Below are 16,521 nucleotides of genomic sequence, written 5' to 3'. Positions count from 1 at the left end.
TGAAAATGACACCAGGGTCCTAGATGATTAACAAGCAACCATAAATCATCATTCACATGATACAGTAAGGACAAAGTTTTTGGTCCCAAAATATGATTACACCCTGAATTTAAATGATGGTTCATTGGCTGTCTTAAATGTGACATAATTAAGCCTTTATTATTACGTGTCAAGCATATAAGAAATTAAGTATCGTTTTCAAGGGTTAATAATTTATTTTAGGGAAAATTACAAAACTGGGTCAAATGGGAGGCCCATTTACATATTAAACTCATTTACTAATTCTACTACATATCTAGACTGATTTTGTGTGACTTTCCAAAAATACACCTGACCTTCCCACTTCCACCACTTGCGAATTGCCGCTCCCTCTATCTCATTGGTTATGCGAAAAGTTGCTCCAGCATTAATGATTTCAAGACTTTTGATCTTCCTTTCTTCATTTAAATTGCACGAAATCTGCACCATTTAGTCAAAATCATAATGAATTTCTCTTTTTCATCTCTTCATCTCTTGATTCTGCAACTTCCCAACCCTAGAAAACGAGTAAATGGTTTTTCATCTTCCTGTTCGTTGCTTGGTTTCTTTCTTCTTGTTACCATCAAAGAAATGGTTTTTCTACGTTATTTCCTTCGTTCTTCCCATGTTATCATATTGTTATTGTCGCTTTTGGGGATGAAAGGGGCGAAAAATGTAAGTATCTGTTTGTTTTTTCTGCGTTTTTTCATGAATTCACTTCGCAATCGATGGTTTCGCTAAGCTTTGCGAAGAGAACGAGCCTGGAAAGTGATGATCTACTTCGTGAATTGATGATTTCGCGAAGTTCTGCGAAGAGAAAGAGTCTGAAACGTATGGATCTACCTCGCGAATCGATTAGTTCGCGAAGTCTGCGAATAGATCCTCACGTTTCAGACCTCGCAGACTTCGCGAAAGCAGCGATATGCGATGTAGATAGTTACATTTCAGACCTCGCAGACTTCGCGAAAAAATTGATATGCGAAGTAAAATCACCTCTTCCCCTGCACATTTACATTCGCATGCTTCGCTAATTTTCATTTCGTGAAGCCAAAATCGTCTTTTTTCCTAACTAACACGGTTAATTTTTTCTGTAGATGGTTGAATACGTAACATCCCTTTCTGGAAGGCGGCGTACTGGGCTGCAGGGGAGATGATTTTCCTTCCTGTATAGGGATGAACTTCCCCAAGATTGACACATTCACTCCTGAAATGATTCGTTAGGAGAGGTTGTGTCAATCTCGGGGTGCACCATGGGACACGTCCATCCTATGGTGCCAATCTTCAAAGTGGACCTAACTTAATCCGGTGCCAATTTTGAAGCGGATGCGTAATCTTGGTACCGGATTAGTTAGTTTCACTTTGAAATGATTAGTTAGTAGAATTCATTGTGGCAATCTTGTTGTAAATTTTGATAATGTTATGATTTGAATGTTGTTATTGTGGCAATCTTGTTGTAAATTTTGATAATGTTATGATTTTAATGTTCGAATCCGTTGTTGTTTGCCAATTTTTGTTATATACCACTTCGCGTATTAGCTTCAAATCATATCCAGCATTCGCATATGCGAACTAAATTCATCAAGCAAAACAAACTTCAGCTTTGCAGGCTTCGCATATGCGAACTAAATTCATTAAGTAAATTAAAACATTAACTTCGCAGGCTTCGCATATGGGTGAATATGCGAAGTCAGACGGGATGGGGCGAGCTCCGCGTAAATATTGAGGGTATTTTTGGAAAGTCGCACAAAATCAGTCTAGATATGTAGTAGAATTAGTAAATGGGTTTAATATGTAAATGGGCCTCCCATTTGACCCAGTTTTGTAATTTTCCCTTTATTTTAAGCACATTCATAGGCTAATAGATTATTTAAGTAAGTTTGGGGTCAATATAGTATATTAAGTAAGCGTAAAAAAGCTAATGAGACATTTCTAAAGTTCACAAAACAATTAAATTTTGGGAAAATACACACATGGCCATTGAACATTACACTTTTTAATACTGGTGGCCACTTAATGTTTCAAAACGACCGTTGACAGCCTCAAAATAAAAAATTCGAAGAGTTAATGATATTTTAAGGAAGTTTAATTCTTAAAAAAATCGTTTTGAGACCATTTAGGTGTTTTTTTTTGTTAGGAGAGAGAGTGAATTTGTAGAGAGAGAAAGCTCCAAAAAAGGTGATTTTGAAAAATAAAAAATATGGTTTCATAGTAAATGTCGTTCTGAACTACTTTAATTCTTGAATATTTTCATTTTAAGGTCGTTACCGGTCATTTTGAGGAATTAGTTAAAGTTTAATGGTCACCGGTGTTAAAAAGAATAAAGTTCAGTGGCCATACAATTAAGAATTGAAGTTTAGTGGCCATAATGATAAAATAAGTAAAATTCAATGGCCATGGATATAATTTACCCATCAAATTTTTATACCAAATTAATGTTACATGACTCACTTGATATCTGAATCCCTTAAAAAAAACACATTGGAAAATGGTCACTAGTGACACTTCAATAGCGCAACCTCTTGTAATGTACGTCACTAATGACTACCAATAGAGATAGTAAATATATCGGGCATCACAAGTGAGTGTGGATAGCAACGACCATATATATGTACATTATTGATGGTTCAATAGTGACACACGTAATTAACCCATGTTGTTATTGAACCTTTAATGAATTTAATAATAGCGACTCTCATAGATAACGTGCATCATTATTAATTGGATAATAACGATGCCTATAAATATCGTGCATCGCTATTGATCTTTATATTTGTTAATCGAAATGAATTTATCAATATGACACTCATAAGGTAACACATGTTGCTATTGATGCTTGTATTAATTTTTCTAATAGCGACGTGCTTGGGGAGAATGCGTCGTTATTGATCTAGTCAATAGCGGCCGCGTTACGAACATGCATCGATATTGGTGTTAAAATTCAACTGGAAATTTCCTATGTTTTCACATGCGGTGTGGATGCCTAAAGGATGATAATGTCTCCCCAAATACAACTTTTTCCCTTCCCTATACAGGTTTTCCACTTCCCAATACGTTTTTAACTTCCCAAAACAATTAATTCCCACTAAATCCTTATTTATCACCCATAACCCCTTCATGTTCTTCCATCTCTTAAAACCCTTCTCCAAATAGCCTCCATTTTTAGACCTTCAAGCTTTCATTTTTATATATCTTTGTTTGTGATTTGTGTTTTTGCGTGTTCTAATTCTATTGAAAGTGCAAAAGGAGTGTAAAAGAAAATTGAGTTAAGCCAACCACTATGGACATCGAATGACATAATAGAAAAGTTGCTCAGAATCCACCGCCACCACTACCATAACCAAGATTTTCCAACTTTATCAATTACTTACGGTTGTCCCTCTTTGATTCACATAGTGGAGGAAGGTAAATGGTTTCAAAACATTTCTACTACACGATGCACACTATTTTCGGTGTTTGATTTTCTTGCGCAATGGGGATGACATGTAGAATTTGAGGAAAATTTGAAGTCTATGGGTTGGGATTATTTTTCAAAAATCTAATTTAAAGTTTACTTATCCATGGTGACTGAATGTTATAATACCATAGATTAAGTACCCGTAAAAAATAAATATGTCTTTCAATTTTGATTGTTCGGAGAATCATTCACAGTAAGTACAGATTGGTTACAACTAAATTAGGTTGTTGGATGAGTAAATACCCACTAACAAAATAGCATGTGTGGCTGAGTGCCAAAATATACTAGAAACCTATAACAGGGGCAACTGATTATAACATTTTGAATTTACAATCTAAACACATAGAATATCCTATTTTGAACCTTTTACATAAATTCACCACTCCGAGACTAATCGAGTCGATGAGCAGGAACTTTTCTACTTTACTGTAGAGAGAATGGCTTCGGGACTAATGTCGTGTGTTGAGCGATTTCCGCAAGTGCACGGTATACGCTTGTAGTAATAAAAGATATCGAACCCACAGGGAACGCTTTTTAACTAAAACTTTATTTAATTCGGTTTTAATCATGTGTTTAGGTTTAATAAAAGAAATACGTTTAATTGATTGTATTGGTTTTGGTAAATTAGGATTAGATAGAAGGATTATATCGAGTTTAGAGAACAGTTCTGTTTTGGAATTTTGATTACAAAACAGATACTTCCGTAATTGGAATAAATAATAGGTATAAAACTTATTTTCATAAAGCAAAGAAAACAACTTTAACTTTGTAAGATTATGGACATGTAACAATATAGCGATTTATTCAATTAAATGGCTTTGAACTGTAGAAATCCCCCTGATGTTGAGGTGATTTCTACCTTAATCAAACTAGTATTTTATGTCTGATAAGCCGCGATCAGCGATCATGTCATCCATAAAAACTAAATCTGTCAAGTGTTCAACAAAGTTCTTATATGAATAAGATGGAATAGAACGTTTTAATAAAAACACCAATTTATCATTTTGAAAATCATTTTGTCAGAACAATATCAAAATAATCAACAGTAAGAATATATTGAATAAATAGGTATATCATTAATGAAATGTGAACTTTCACAAGTTAACAGAGAAGTAGAAACTTGGATAGCATTGTAATGAAAACTTTGAGATTCGGGTTGTCAATCTTTCTCTCAAACTCCGTAGGTGCGTCAAACCTCATGCGCTTCAGCCGTCAATTCTTCTCGCTGGATCTTCGGAATAGAGACTGATCTCGTCTACTACTAGAATGAAAACTCGTCTCTGATCAACCTTTGAAACTAAACTAATACTATGTTTATAACTAATCTAATAACAACTTGTGTATAGCAAGTTTGTTTACACATAAATGAAATCTAACTTTCTGACTCATTTCTGAGTCAGAGACTCAACATAATAACTTTCTTCTCTAATTTCTCTAACTTTTTCCAACCTTTTCAATTCTAAAATGGATCACTTATTTATAGTTGTTGAAGGGTTGTAAATGATGGGTCGTGTCCGCTAGTGAAGGGTTGCTTTTATCCAAACGAACAGTCGCGTTTCTCGGATTAAAACATGTGATTTATGTGCAGAATACTTCGCTGTCTCATATGAGATTCCGAGAATCTCAGTCGCGACAGGGGGTGCAGGAAAAGGCTGAAAACTTCGACTTTTGCGTTTGAGATTTAGAAAGTCGCGACTGAGATTTTGAGAATCTCAGTGGCGACAGGGGCTTTTCTCCCCGTCTCTCGACTGCTTCTTGTCTTCCTCGTGCGTTCTTCTGACTGATATGCATTCTTGGTACGTTTTTTAGGTTTTTCCTCCATTTTAGCTCCGTTTTCGCTCCTATTTGGATTTAACCAAATAATTAAGTACATTGCATCAAAGAAGTAAATAAAGACGTAAAAGTATTCCAAATGAATATAATTAGCACGATTTCAATGTAAATTTAATGTATTTATGTATGATATTTTAGGTATATTTTGGGCTTAACATCGTGAGACTCGCGGATGACTCACTGAGGGCAATGAATAAAAAAACGAAGAGATTTCAGGTTCGGGCATGTGATTACCATATTTGGTAGGGAGTTGCTTGGACCTCATTGTTTTGTAGGTTTAGTATCAGTGAAGATAATAGAGGCTGCCTTTCTCAAGACCGTCGGTATAAGCACAAAGGATGGTCCATCGCACACTGTATCGGTGAAAGTGAAGATAATAGAGCAATTTTACCCCTAACGTTGACTAGTTAGGTCAATTTAAGAAATAATTCATCAAACTCTCTTCTCAACCATGAATCTTGTCATTTTCACTTTACATATATGTCATTTTATCACTAATTAGTAACAGATCATAAATATATGATTAGACATGAAAACAAATTAAAAAAATATATTGTATTTTATACTAGCTGGACGAAAAAAAATTCAAATATTTCACCGGATTTAAAAATATTAATCTTCAAATCGATTATTAAATCATAAAAAATATAATCTTTTTTTAAAACTAATTGATATACAATTGGTGCAGAATACAAAATAAAATATATGTATTTTGTAATTCTGCTTGGTTGTCAATGTTAGGGTAAAATTGCACCATTTTAGATGTTAGTTGTAAAATTACTTCTGTCCGTAAACAGTATGAGTATTTTTACATCTTATCCATTTATATTAAAGGTGTTTGATCATTTCAATTCTTCAACCACTTAAAAAGTTCAATTAAGTTAACAATAACTTATTGTGACAAGTCAGAATATTTAAGTTAAGTTGAACATTTTCAACTATTACTTTTCAAGTACTTATTTTTATTTTTAGTATTTATCAAAAAGTTAACGTTGTACCATTTAATACTTTCAACACTCATAATATTAAGGGAAAAATACAAAAATAAACCTTGTGGTTATACTCATTTTCGAACAACATCCATGTGGTTTAAAAGTTTGCAAAATGGTACCATGTACTTCATTCCGTTAGCAAACACATACCAAATTGATTAACGGTGTTAAAAGTTAAAGGAAAAAGAGTTAATTTGGTCCTTATATTTATTTATTTTTATAAATTAACCCCCTTATTATCTAATTATTATAAACAAACCCCAAAATAAAAATTAAAAATCAAATACACTATCTTTTCCATCTCTTTTTACTTTTTAATTTTTCTTCTTTTTTTCTCTCTCTTCTCTCTCCTCTTTGTTAATTTCTCTCTCTAAAATCAATTGAATTTTTTTCTCTCTCTTCTCTCTCCTATGTGGAGTATGCGTGGCACTACTCCAAGCACCCTCCACCACCGAGCACTAATGCAAGCACTCCCCTTAGATTATCTTGAAGGAGAGCCTTGGCACTCCTATAGTTTAGATGGTTGGTCTGGTTGAGGAATTAATATTAAATGTTACATGGTATATAATGCTAATTGCTAATTTACTCTTCATAATAGCGTATTTTTTTTTACTCAGTTGTCTTTCTTAGGATTGTTGATGCTGAAGAAAACTTAGGTGAAAGTGAAGTTCGAGAAGCTCATTTGGCCAAATCTCTGTTATACATCCGGATTGCTGACTAGGTGATTAAGAGCAATAAATTGCAGAACAAAATTTTTCTGTCTGTCGCATCTATCTCTGCTCACTTGTAAATCTCTTCACTTTAATTGCAGGAAAAAGCATTGGAACAACTAAAGCTTACAGAAAGCAAAACAGTTGCAGTTGAGGAGAAGATGTACTTGGTATTCTTTACTTTACAGCTTGGGATGACAAAATTCAAGATATTAAGAAGGTGGAGTTCATTGATGTGTAAGTTATTGAATTCACGGGTTCAACCCACTGGTTTTGCTCTTCTTTCACTTTGAAACTTCTGCATTTTGAGATGACAAAATTTTACACTAAGTCAAGCTTATCTATTTTTCAGGGAATTATCACGTTTTATTGCAGCAGGTAAGCTTCATTGCAAGATTGATAAGGTTGCAGGTGCCGGATTCAGAAGCTTTCCGGTGTCATTGATCTGTGAAGTTCATAGGTGTTTTTTCTTCCAGTTACGAATGATACCAATATTTGAGGTGCTTAAAGAAAAAATGGACTTAACGTTGTATGTTTCTAATGGTATCAAATCTGATACTAGAGAAGTTGTTGCATCACGGAGCCCAGACTTCATGTTGGATATCTTTGATTCATTTGATTTGATACTGCAAATGTATTAAGATTTAAAGATTTGATTCATTCAATTTTTTTTTAGAAAGAGATGAAAATTAGAGAGAAATTAACAAAGAGACGAGAGAGAAAAAAGAAGAAAAATTAAAAATTAAAGAGAGATGGAGAAGATGGTGTATTTGATTTTTAATTTTTATTTTGAGGTTTGTTTGTGATAATTAGATAATAAGGAAGTTAATTTATAAAAATAAATAAATATAAAGACCAAATTAACTCTTTTCCCTTTGACTTTTAACACCGTTAGTCAATTTGGTATGTGTTTGCTAACGGAATGAAGTACATGGTACCACTTTGCAAACTTTTAAACCACATGGGTGTTGTTCGAAAATGAGTGTAACCACAAGGTTTATTTTTGTACTTTTCCCTAATATTAAACACTTAAAATTAAGTATTTAACACTTAATTTTCAGTTTTATAAAGAAGCACCGAAAATTATATACTTTAAGTTAGTGATATGAATATGATAAACAAAAATCGGAAAATGTTTTATGATATTGTAGTTAAATACACAAAAAAAAATTCCTTAGTCACAAAATATTTTTCTTCAAGTAAACGGTAGCTTAAAATCAAAAAATGATTTGATTTGAATTAGTAAGAACTTAAATTTAAGAAGCCCAAACATTATTCGTTTTTTAATTTGAAAATTTAGTGAGAAAATATAATTTGTTACAATATAGTATATATTTAAGAATATAAAAAATATAAGCACATAAGTATATGTATCAAGGATATTATTATATATAAGCATCTAATAAGCATACAAGTATATCTCATTCCTTTTGTGGCGTTAAAAAAAAAGAGAAGATATCTCTTAGTTTATACAGAATAAGGATTTTTTTGCTCCTCTTGAGAACGTTCCCTATGCCTATTAGGGTTTATTAGGGTTTTGGCAGTTTTTGCAGCTTGTGCGGCAGTCAATCTCATTACGTTTTGATGGAGAACCAAATGAAATCCCTCTCATTGATCGATGGTGGCTTCGAGTTTCCTGACGTGGGACTCGGTATTACGGATACGCAATATGAACATTGCCTCGCGGGGCTACTGTTAACCGATCGCAAGTACAACTTTAAAATCTTCAAGCACCGTTGTTAGACGAGGTGCCGCGGCCTAATCTCCCGGGCGGACCGGGGGGTGGACAACCTCATGGCGACGTAAGCGGTGATTGGCGCCGAAAGCAACCAATCGTGGAATCAAGCTGCTCGGCAGGACCGGAGCTCGGAGATATGGAAGAGTCGCCACCCACGAATGGAAAAATGAACACCGATCCCTTGTGGGAGACCGGTGTGGGTTCGAGAAACTTAGGTACGAGCCGAGAAAGCTAGCTCCTTTCCGGAGAAAGGCTACTAGGCACCCCGACATCGCCCGGTTATGAATCACCGGCCTCCTACTCAGCATGTTAGGTGATAACGGACTAATCGTATACTTCTTTAAGTTTAAAATTCATTTGAAACCTTTTCTTTCTTTTTTCAGAAACCGTTTTGAGCATATATTATTGGAAAGCCATATTAGTAAAGAATCACCCATTTATATTATACATACACAGAGAAGGGGGAAGAAAGAAGTGATTTATTTACAACTTTATTTAAATGTCATGCCGTGTGTTTATTCTACACTAACTTATTTCCCCAAAATGAGTTTATTTACATGGTTCGCACCTTAATCACCGTTGGAACGATTTAGGTGCGTTTTAAAACCCCGATTAGTGAAGTTTACTCGAGTCGCCGTTGGAACGACTCAAGTGCTTTGGAAACGTTTGAGACAAAAACCTTTAGTTAAGAAAACGTGGTTAAACATACAAGTCAATTTTATTTTGTACAAATCCTTTAAGAAAATGATTCAAAAACTCTATTATTCACAAAGAAAGCGATTTTAATTACAATGTTCACTTAATCCGCCTTTGGAACGGATTAAGGTTTTAAAACGTGGTGTTTTGGAAACGATTTGAAATATTAACAAAAAACAACTCCATTTATTTACATTAGGAACCTCTAAAAATTCATTAGTTTAAATAATCAAATTGAAAACTCTCTTTCTTTTGATTTATTTTCCCCTCTTATTTAATGGACTCTCTCTACCTATTATAATTACAATAATAAACCCATTTAAAGCAAGATTCATAATCAAATAAAGCCCATTTGAAACATGGACCCATGAATGATCCATTGAATAAAGAAAGTAATTCTAGCATATATATATATACATTTAAATCAAAAAGAGAATATGAAAATAAAAGTTAATAAAAGGAAACTATATAATACATATATGAAAATATTAGATAAAATACATTTATACTTTAAAGATGTGAAAATAGTAAATAAATATCATAAATAAGAACATAACATTTACTCAAAATAATTTCATTCAATAACCAATAAAATAACCCAAATATCCCAAAACTACATATATACATAACTATTATAGTTTTAAATATCAAAAAATAACATATACTAATATCTATTTATTATTTCCCAAAATGCCCAAGTAGATACCCTTCAAAATAGAATCTAATATAACTCAAATGAATAAAATAAAAGAAAACATATATATACATATACTTATGTTTAAAAATTGAATAAAGAATGATATACAAACATCCTAAATAATTATATACACTAAATATCTAAAATAGTTTGAAAAAACATAAATTACATAACTATACATATATATATTAAGGATTAAAAGCTCAAAAGTTGAGAAAAAGGGACTGAAATGGTATTTTTTACGTTTTGGCAGATTTACCGACGGAAAATCCGTCGGTAAACAGCAATTAGTGACAGAAATGGCAAATTACAGCAGCACTCTAATTGTTTCCAGATTTATTCAAAAGCTTTAAATTAAATCTAATTCAATCGTTTTGGATTTCCGAACTACCAAAAATGGATCATAGTCAATAACGGAAGTTCCTAAAACCATGTTTTTATTTTAAAACATTATTTGGAAATTTCTTTTAAATTAGAAACTTATAATTTCAACGTTTTTTCGATACCCGAACTACCTTTTTATCGGATCACGGTTCGTATTGGGATATCAAAACGAGGTTTTCTATTTTAAAACAAAACTGAATTTTATTCAACACGAAACGAAAATTAAATAAATACGCTAATTAAATAAAACGTGATAAAATAAATAACTAATCAAATAAAGAAACTATAACATAAAAAATAAATAGAAGAAGAGAATAAATAAAATAAAATAAAAGAGTCTAGTCCTCGGATAATACCTTAAATTCGGTATCTGACAGTCGAAGCCGATCGATTCCACGAGTCGCGATCTTCCTTTTTTATATTTTTTAGTAAAAGTTTAACTTTAGGAAACTCGGAATTTTTGAGAAAAAAAAATATTTTTCTCAAAAAAATTCACTTTCTCTCTCTAAAAATGTTTAGAGCGAGAAAGGCTCTAAGAAATCCCTCCCCTCCCTTTGCATTGGGATCCGTGCCCCTTATATAGGGAAACGGGTCCCGGAAACTTTGGGCGACGCCCGAGCAAAATAGGGCGTCGCCCAAAGCCGTTGGGCGGCCGCCCAATGCTAGTTGGGCGGCCGCCCAACATCACGTTGGGCTACCACCCAACATTGTTGGGCGGTCGCCCAACGCGCGGTTGGGCGGTCGCCCAACGCGCGGTTGGGCGCACGCGCCCAACTGCCGTTGGGCGTCCGCCCGACGCGGTTGGGCGCTCGCGCCCCCCTACCTTTGGGCTTCCCCCCAACGCGATTGGGCACTTGCTCAACGGCCACCGGGGCGCGCCTCGCGCCGTCGGGCGTGCACGTCCCGCGGCCGTCGAACTCGCGTTCCGCGTCGTCGGGCGTTCATGCGTCGTGACCGCCGAACACGTGTTCCACGCTGCCGGTTGCACACGTCCCGTGGCCGACGAGCGCGCGTCCCGTGCCGCCAAGCTCGTGCCTTGCTCAGACACCGAGCGCGTACTATTCATGGTTGGGTGCATGCGTCCGACAGACGTCGAGCGCGTGCTTCGTGTCGTCGAGCGTGCGTCCGACTGTCATCGAATGCGCGCCGGCCGCCGCTAAGCACTCGCACCGTGCCGTTAAGCATTCGCGAGCTATCCGATCGACAACAGCGACCGACTGTAACTTATTTATTTTATTATTTTTGAAACTTTCGGAATCAATCGCTTCAACCGTGTTGTTTTCAGGTTTTCGTCACAGGTCCTCCGACTCGGTGTCTACAGTTGCCCCTACTTTTCTATTTTGACAGAGATGTGTGTGTTTTGAAAACGTTTTTTGCTAACATAACACATGCAATGTAAAACATATAAAAGTAAAAGACACGTAAAGAGTAGGAGGGAGCATACCTGACCTTCGCGCTGCGCGCTCCGGTGTCGTTCTCTGATTCCTTCCATCGTCACCTTTGGAGTGGCCGTCGATGAATGTTCTTTCCTCAGAATCTAGCATACATTGGTTATGGGTAAGAATGGCTCAAAAGCAATTTCGGTCTACGACCGTTAATGGGATGGCTCAAAAGCAACTCAGGTCTGCGACCGCAAGTAAGATGGCTCAAAAGCGACCCTGGTCCACGACCGCGGGTAAAATGGCTCAAAAGCAACTCCGGTCTGCGACCGTGAGTCAGATGGCTCAAAAGAAACTCTGGTCTGCGATCGTGAGTAAGATGGCTCAAAAGCAACCCTGGTCCACGACCGCGGGTAATATGGCTCAAAAGCGACCCTGGTCCACGACCGCGGGTGATATGGCTCAAAAGCAACTCCGGTCTGCGACCGCGAGTCAGATGGCTCAAAAGCAACTCCGGTCTGCGACCGTGAGTCAGATGGCTCAAAAGCGACCCTGGTCCACGACCGCGGGTAATATGGCTCAAAAGCGACCCTGGTCCACGACCGTGGGTAATATGGCTCAAAAGCAATTCAGGTCTGCGACCATGAGTCATATGGCTCAAAAGCGGGGATTGTTTTCGGATTTTCGTACAACACTGTTGTCTGTATTTTCTCACTAGAGCTATCATCTCGGAGGTTCAATGGGAACGTGTTTTAGTCTGAAATGATATAGACTAATGATTGTTTTTCTATTGACTGTCGTCTGTACTTTGACTGGTGTCACTGTTCTATAAAAATTGACTGTTGTCTGGAGTTCATGTCTTGATAATATTGGTCGCTGTCTGGGAGAAATGCAAGCTAAAACGGACGGCAAATCGGAGGTCTGTGCACCTAGTAATTAATTATTTACTTTTTACCTTTATGTCAAATCGTACCTTTTTCACTATCTACGGGAATGCCATTCCCTCTCCCTATATAAAGTGGTGGGGTTTCATTTCAACCCCACACCTTCTCTCTCTTATTTCTCTCTCTAGACTTCGATTTGGATTATTCTCGGGATGGATTTAGATGAATGGGATGGCACTAGAGGCATGGACGAGGTTTACGTAAACCTAGATAGAGTGGAGCCCTTCCACGACCCTACGACGCATCTGAGCCGGACACGCTGCAACGAGGTAAGTAATTTCTCACTTTTATTTGATTCAAACTCTAGGCTTTAGTATTCCTATCCGAACATGATTTGCATGCTAACCTTTAGACTGCCTTAGAGGACTTTAGCTAGAAAATATGAATTCCTTGACTTACAAGTAACACCTATTTATTTCTGCGTGAGGATGCGCGCTATATGCATGTGAATAGTGACACTACGAATTTATGCATGCTAACAGTAAAAAACAATGTGAATAGTAAAAACGTGAATAGTGCACGTGAATAGTAAAAACTTAACTAATGCACGTGAATAGTAAAACTTAACTAATGCGTGTGGATAGTAAAACTTAACTAATGCACGTGAATAGTAAAAACGTGAATAGTAAAGACTTAACTAATGCACGTGAATAGTAAAAAATGTGAATAGTAAAAACTTAGCTAATGCACGTGAATAGTAAAAACGTGAATAGCAAAAACTTCACTAATTCACGTGAATAGTAAAAACGTGAATAGCAAAAACTTCACTAATGCACGTGAGTAGTAAAAAAAACGCGAATAGTAAAAACTTAACTAATGCACGTGAATAGTAAAACCTAATCTATGCTTCTTGTCAATGCAGACGAGAGTGGATTAGAGAATTGACTAAACCTTACATGAATGACCCTAAAGGAGAGATTTTTACAGCAAGTTGGTCCTAACTGACCGGATGTCTTTAGGTTAGATAATGAAAGAATACCTAGTCTTAACGCGTTCTCATTAATTGCATGCTTTAGGAACTGTATTTAAATTTTTTTGTCTCGTTCTTTTTAGTTTATTGAGATTTCCGGGACGACCGCCGAGATTCACTCGTGGTATGCTAGGCTGGGTGCCGCGGCGAGAGCCCGCATGCGCGAGTTGGGCTTCGAGCCTTTTATTGCAGCGTTGCCCCGCACCAATGGGGTATGTGATCGTTTTGGCCTACGGGCCTTATGTGAGCGGTGGGTTGACTCGACCCACACCTTCCACCTTTCTTTTGGGGAGATGACCATCTCGCCCAGAGATTTTTCACTGCTGACAGGGTTACGAGGGAGCAGCACTCCCGTTCCCTTTCATTTTGATATGATGCGACCACGGGTCGACCTTGCTAGGCTTGCTGCCTTGATTGGACCGGGAGTTCGCCCATGCGCCAAATCTACTCCGGCGAATTTTGTTTCCACCGCGAGCCTCTTGAGTCGGCGAGATTTCTGCGAGACCGACGATACCGACTTGGTGGTTCATAGTTTCTTGGTATATACCCTGAGTGAGACGATTTTCCGCACGAAGGGCGGAAAGGTACACGCGGGTCTCATTCAGGCACTCAGTGATTTGGATGCGGCGGCTTCCTATGATTGGGCGGGGGCAGGCTTAGCCTTTCTCTACAAATTTTTGGATCTGACTTGCCGGAAGCGCAAGGATTTCGGTGGTTACACCTTTGCTCTGCTGGTACGTGACGCCTTCTTGACTTGCCCGTCTTATCTTCTTCGCATTTTTCACACCCCTAGTCCTTGTTTTTACCGCAGGTGTGGGCGTATGAGAGGCACATCCTTCCCAGCTGATCTCGACCTCGACCGAGAGTACCGAGGCCGCCTTTCATGACCCGATGGAGAGATTTTGACTTGGGCACCGAGAGGAGTCGGATGGTGCCGCGGCTCCTAGATTGGATCGACTCGCTGACCCTCAGACAGGTAGATTTTGCCTAGTCGTGCTAGATTTTTGTTTGAGTCTTTTTGACTTTCTCTTTGTGCATTTTTTAGATTAAGTTCAGGTGGGACGACCTCGACTTCGGTCCCGATTATACGTATGTATCTATGATCCAGGAGCAGCAGTGTGTGCTCACCGGCCCTTGCGTGCGGGCATGGTATTTGGGGGACCGAGGCATCACCGGAGTTAGTGACGCCCACTGGACACCGGGTGAGATTCCCGTTTCTATGTTCGCGGTGCGGACCATGCCCCTATCGACCATTCGTCAGGACCTGACCCGTCGGTTTGTTGGTAGAGCAGTGTGGATTCACGCCGGGGGCCGCGAGCTTTACTTATCTACTATGCTGAGCGCGAGGGATGCCCCGGCGGCAGCGATGGAGGTGGATCCGGTGGCAGATGTATTTTCGAGGGAGGCTATCGCGGCAGTCTTTGGTCAGGAGGAGGTCCCGGTAAGTGGTTCTGCCCCCTTCTCATTTTACCATTTCATTCATGAGATGTTTAGAGGTTTTTATTGTGTGTTTTTTTTTTGCAAGAGGGATCCTGGAGGAGTGCCCATTTATCCGATTTCTTTGACGGCACTCGAGCTCAGACGCCTGTGTGCGAGCAGCCCTACTATGTCGGCGAGTCCTCCAGCACTGCCCGACCGGAGAGGTCTTCCCTAGGTGTGCCCCTACCAAACTACGGGAGAGACTTTGCCACGATTTGTTATGACGATTTCGGGGCCGCTTATGCGGGATTCGAGGCGGCTCCTCCCATCTTCTCCTCGAGGGTCCCATTTGATCCCTCAGACGCTTCGCTGACTACGAGGGAGACTTGTACGGATTACATGGGGCTGTCTGGTTATCTCCGAGACCGCCTCAGCTTGCGCTGCACCGATCACCTGGTATGTATCATTACTTTACTTTAGTGTAGTGGAATGTATGCATGTATGTATGATTTATGTTCTTGCTTATGCTGCTTCTTATTTTTATCCGCTTTTTCCTTCTTTTTCTTTAGAGTGATCTGCATGCCCATGAGCGGAGACAGAGCGAGTTAGTGTGGGAGGCCGATGCCCGAGTTGGTCAGGTGTATCAAGAGAGGAACGACCACTGGTCGGGGGTGATGCGACGGGAGACTGAGGGTCGCCTTGCCGTCGAGGAGAGGGCGCGTGATGAGTCGATCGGACGCCTTGCTGCCGAGGAGAGAGCGCGAGTTGCAGATGAGAGAGCACGAGTTGCTGATGAGAGAGCACGAGTTGCTGATGAGAGAGCACGAGCTGCTGAGGAGACACTATCTGCGGAGCGGGCGTCACATTTGAGGGAGTTTGAGGACTATTGGGACTTCCCTCCGTATTAGGCTCTTTATGTATTGCTTTGTAGTTTTTTATTAGAGTTTCCCCGATGTATAGCTGATGTATAGGGAGTGGGGTGGATATCAGGTAGGCTTTTTATGAAAAGTAAGATAGGAAATGTATAACTCATGATTCATATTACCATGCATTTAGTAGATTATGATGATTCCAATCATTCTCGTCAAATATATTCATGCCCTTTATTTATTTACAAACAACAGAAATACTTAGTCTCTTATACATCATTTTTGTAACTGCTCAAGTAATAACTATTGTTACCAGGACCCGCCTTTCGGTTTTCGGATCCCGGCGATTTTTCTCCTCTCCTTTTACTATCCCGGAATTTTTAAATGAGTGCCCTTTCGGGTTTTCACCCATTGGGAT

The 16,521-nt window shown here is 38.4% G+C and overlaps 1 long non-coding RNA gene across 1 annotated transcript; it reads left to right on the top strand.

Annotated features, from left to right (window-relative positions):
- The first annotated feature begins 6,933 nt into the window (after positions 1-6,933).
- On the top strand, positions 6,934-7,421 carry LOC136219308 (uncharacterized). The gene is made up of 3 exons (XR_010684121.1): positions 6,934-7,018; positions 7,109-7,244; positions 7,360-7,421. It is a non-coding gene; the product is annotated as an uncharacterized lncRNA (long non-coding RNA).
- Positions 7,422-16,521: the final 9,100 nt, after the last annotated feature.

Source organism: Euphorbia lathyris, chromosome 2, assembly GCF_963576675.1.
Source record: "Euphorbia lathyris chromosome 2, ddEupLath1.1, whole genome shotgun sequence".
Lineage (NCBI taxonomy): Eukaryota > Viridiplantae > Streptophyta > Magnoliopsida > Malpighiales > Euphorbiaceae > Euphorbia > Euphorbia lathyris.
This window is presented reverse-complemented; position numbering and strand designations above follow the sequence as displayed.